Here is a 5,126-nt window from a genome sequence, read left to right as displayed (position 1 = left end):
TACACGTCATAAGGAGAAGATATATAACGTTATACGTCATTTAGTAATGCAATATTTCGTTATACGTCATATAGTGATGCAGTATAACGTTATACGTTATAACGTAATAGTATATAACGTAATACGTCCTATAGTGATGCTATATAACGTTATACGTCATGTAGTGATGCAATATAACGTTATACGTCCTATAGTCATGCAATATGACGTTATACGTCATATAGTGATGCAATATAACGTTAGGCGTTATAGCGTAATAGTTCATAACGTTATACGTCATAAAGAGAAGCTATATAACGTTATACGTCATTCAGTAATGCGATATAACGTTATACGTCCTATAGTCATGCAATATGACGTTATAAGTCATATAGTGATGCAATATAATGTTATAAGTTATACCGTAATAGTTCATAACGTTACACGTCATAAAGAGAAGCTATATAACGTTATACGTCATTTAGTAATGCAATATATCGTTATCCGTCATATAGTGATGCAATATAACGTTATACGTTATAACGTGATAGTATATAACGTAATACGTCCTATAGTCATGCAATATGACGTTTTACGTCATATAGTGATACAATATAACGTTATACGTCATAACGTAATAGTTCATAACGTTACACGTCATAAAGAGAAGCTATATAACGTTATACGTCATTTAGTAATGCAATATATCGTTATACGTCATATAGTGATGCAGTATAACGTTATACGTTATAACGTAATAGTATATAACGTAGTACGTCCTATAGTGATGCAATATAACGTTATACGTCATGTAGTGATGCAATATAACGTTATACGTCCTATAGTCATGCAATATGACGTTATTCCTCCTCAACGTAATAGTATATAACGTTATACGTCATATAGTGATGCAATATAACGTTATACGTCCTATAGTGATGTAATACAACGTTATACGTTATAACGTAAAAGTATATAACGTTATACGATCAGTAGTGATGCAATATAACGTTATACTTCCTATAGTCATGCAATATGACGTTATACGTCATATAGTGATGCAATACAACGTTATACGTTATAACGTAAAAGTATATAACGTTATACGATCAGTAGTGATGCAATATAACGTTATACGACATATAGTGATGCAAGCTAACGTTATACGTTATAACGTAGTAGTATATAACGTTATACGTCATACAGTGATGCACTATAACGTTATTCCTCCACAACGTAATTGTATATAACGTTATACGTCATATAGTGATGCATTATAACGTTACACGTTTTGAAGTTAAATATCATAACGTAATACGTCCTATAGTGATCCAATATAACGTTACACGTCTTATAGTGATGCAATATAACGTTATACGTCCTATAGTCATGCAATATGACGTTATACGTCATATAGTGATGCAATATAACGTTATACGTTATAACGTAATAGTTCATAACGTTATACGTCATAAAGAGAAGCTATATAACGTTATACGTCATTTAGTAATGCAATATATCGTTATACGTCATATAGTGATGCAGTATAACGTTATACGTTATAACGTAATAGTATACAACGTAATACGTCCTATAGTGATGCAATATAACGTTACACGGCATGTAGTGATGCAATATAACGTTATACGTTCTAACGTAATAGTATATAACGTAATACGTCCTATAGTGATGCAATACAACGTTATACGTCCTATAGTCATGCAATATGACGTTATACGTCATAAAGTGATGCAATATAACGTTATACGTTATAACGTAATAGTTCATAACGTTATACGTCATAAAGAGAACCCTATAACGTTATACGTCATTTAGTAATGCAATATATCGTTATACGTCATATAGTGATGCAGTATAACGTTATACGTTATAACGTAATAGTATAGAACGTAATACGTCCTATAGTGATGCAATATAACGTTACACGTCATGTAGTGATGCAATATAACGTTATACGTCCTATAGTCATGCAATATGACGTTATACGTCATATAGTGATGCAATATAACGTTATACGTTATAACGTAACAGTTCATAACGTTATACGTTATAACGTAATAGTTCATAACGTTATACTTTATAACGTAATAGTTCATAACGTTACACGTCATAAAGAGAAGCTATATAACGTTATACGTCCTTTAGTAATGCAATATATCGTTATACGTCATATAGTGATGCAGTATAACGTTATACGTTATAACGTAATAGTATATAACGTAATACGTCCTATAGTGATGCAATATAACGTTATACGTCATGTAGTGATGCAATATAACGTTATACGTCCTATAGTCATGCAATATGACGTTATACGTCATATAGTGATGCAATATAACGTTATACGTTATAACGTAATAGTTCATAACGTTATACGTCATAAAGAGAAGCTATATAACGTTATACGTCATTTTGTAATGCAATATATCGTTATACGTCATATAGTGATGCAGTATAACGTTATACGTTATAACGTAATAGTATATAACGTAATACGTCCTATAGTGATGCAATATAACGTTATACGTCATGTAGTGATGCAATATAACGTTATACGTCCTATAGTCATGCAATATATCGTTATACGTCATATAGTGATGCAGTATAACGTTATACGCTATAACGTAATAGTATATAACGTAATACGTCCTATAGTGATGCAATATAACGTTATACGTCATTTAGTAATACAATATAACGTTATACGTCATTCAGTGATGCAATATAACGATATTAATTCATAACGTTATAGTATATCGTTATACGTCATATAGTTATGCAATAAAACGTTATACGTAACAACGTAATATATCATAACGTATTACATCCTATAGTGATGCAATATAACGTTATACGTCCTGTAGTCATGCAATATGACGTTATACGTCATATAGTGATGCAATATAACGTTATACGTTATAACGTAATATTTCATAACGTTACACGTCATAAGGAGAAGATATATAACGTTATACGTCATTTAGTAATGCAATATATCGTTATACGTCATATAGTGATGCAGTATAACGTTATACGTTATAACGTAATAGTATACAACGTAATGCGTCCTATAGTGATGCAATATAACGTTACACGTCATGTAGTGATGCAATATAACGTTATACGTTCTAACGTAATAGTATATTACGTAATACGTCCTATAGTGATGCAATACAACGTTATACGTCCTATAGTCATGCAATATGACGTTATACGTCATATAGTGATGCAATATAACGTTATACGTTATAACGTAATAGTTCATAACGTTATACGTCATAAAGAGAAGCTATATAACGTTATACGTCATTTAGTAATGCAATATATCGTTATACGTCATATAGTGATGCAATATAACGTTATACGTCATATAGTGATGCAATATAACGTTATACGTTCTAACGTAATAGTATATAACGTAATACGTCCTATAGTGATGCAATACAACGTCATACGTCCTATAGTCATGCAATATGACGTTATACGTCATATAGTGATGCAATATAACGTTATACGTTATAACGTAACAGTTCATAACGTTATACGTTATAACGTAATAGTTCATAACGTTATACGTTATAACGTAATAGTTCATAACGTTAAACGTCATAAAGAGAAGCTATATAACGTTATACGTCATTTAGTAATGCAATATAGCGTTATACTTCATATAGTGATGCAATATAACGATAATAATTCATAACGTTATAGTATATAACGTTACACGTCATATAGTGATGCAATAAAACGTTATACGTAATAACGTAATATATCATAACGTATTACATCCTATAGTGATGCAATATAACGTTATACGTCCTGTAGTCATGCAATATGACGTTATACGTCATATAGTGATGCAATATAACGTTATACGTTATAACGTTATAGTTCATAACGTTACACGTCATAAAGAGAAGCTATATAACGTTATGCGTCATTCAGTAATGCGATATAACGTTATAGGTGCTATAGTGATGCAGCATAACGTTATACGTTATAACGTAATAGTATATAACGTAATACGTCCTATAGTGATGCAATATAACGTTATACGTCATGTAGTAATGCAATATAACGTTATACGTCCTATAGTCATGCAATATGACGTTATACGTCATATAGTGATGCAATATAACGTTATACGTTATAACGTAATAGTTCATAACGTTACACGTCATAAAGAGAAGCTTTATAACGTTATACGTCATTTAGTAATGCAATATATCGTTATACGTCATATAGTGATGCAATATAACGTTATACGTTATAACGTGATAGTATATAACGTAATACGTCCTATAGTGATGCAATATAACGTTATACGTCATGTAGTGATGCAATATAACGTAATACGTCCTATAGTGATGCAATATAACGTTATAAGTCCTGTAGTCATGCAATATGACGTTATACGTCATATAGTGATGCAATATAACGTTATACGTTATAACGTAATAGTTCATAACGTTACACGTCATAAAGAGAAGCTATATAACGTTATACGTCATTTAGTAATGCAATATATCGTTATACGTCATATAGTGATGCAGTATAACGTTATACGTTATAACGTAATAGTATATAACGTAATACGTCCTATAGTGATGCAATATAACGTTATACGTCATGTAGTGATGCAATATAATGTTATACGTCCTATAGTCATGCAATATGACGTTATACGTCATATAGTGATGCAATATATCGTTATACGTTATAACGTAATAGTTCATAACGTTATACGTCATAAAGAGAAGCTATATAACGTTATACGTCATTTAGTAATGCAATATATCGTTATACGTCATATAGTGATGCAGTATAACGTTATACGTTATAACGTAATAGTATATAACGTAATACGTCCTATAGTGATGCAATATAACGTTATACGTCATGTAGTGATGCAATATAACGTTATACGTCCTATAGTCATGCAACATGACGTTATACGTCATATAGTGATGCAATATAACGTTATGCGTTATAGCGTAATAGTTCATAACGTTATACGTCATAAAGAGAAGCTATATAACGTTATACGTCATTTAGTAATGCAATATATCGTTATACGTCATATAGTGATGCAGTATAACGTTATACGTTATAACGTAATAGTATAT

Source organism: Bombus terrestris, unplaced genomic scaffold (assembly GCF_910591885.1).
Source record: "Bombus terrestris unplaced genomic scaffold, iyBomTerr1.2, whole genome shotgun sequence".
Taxonomy (NCBI): Eukaryota; Metazoa; Arthropoda; class Insecta; order Hymenoptera; family Apidae; genus Bombus; species Bombus terrestris.
This window is presented reverse-complemented; position numbering follows the sequence as displayed.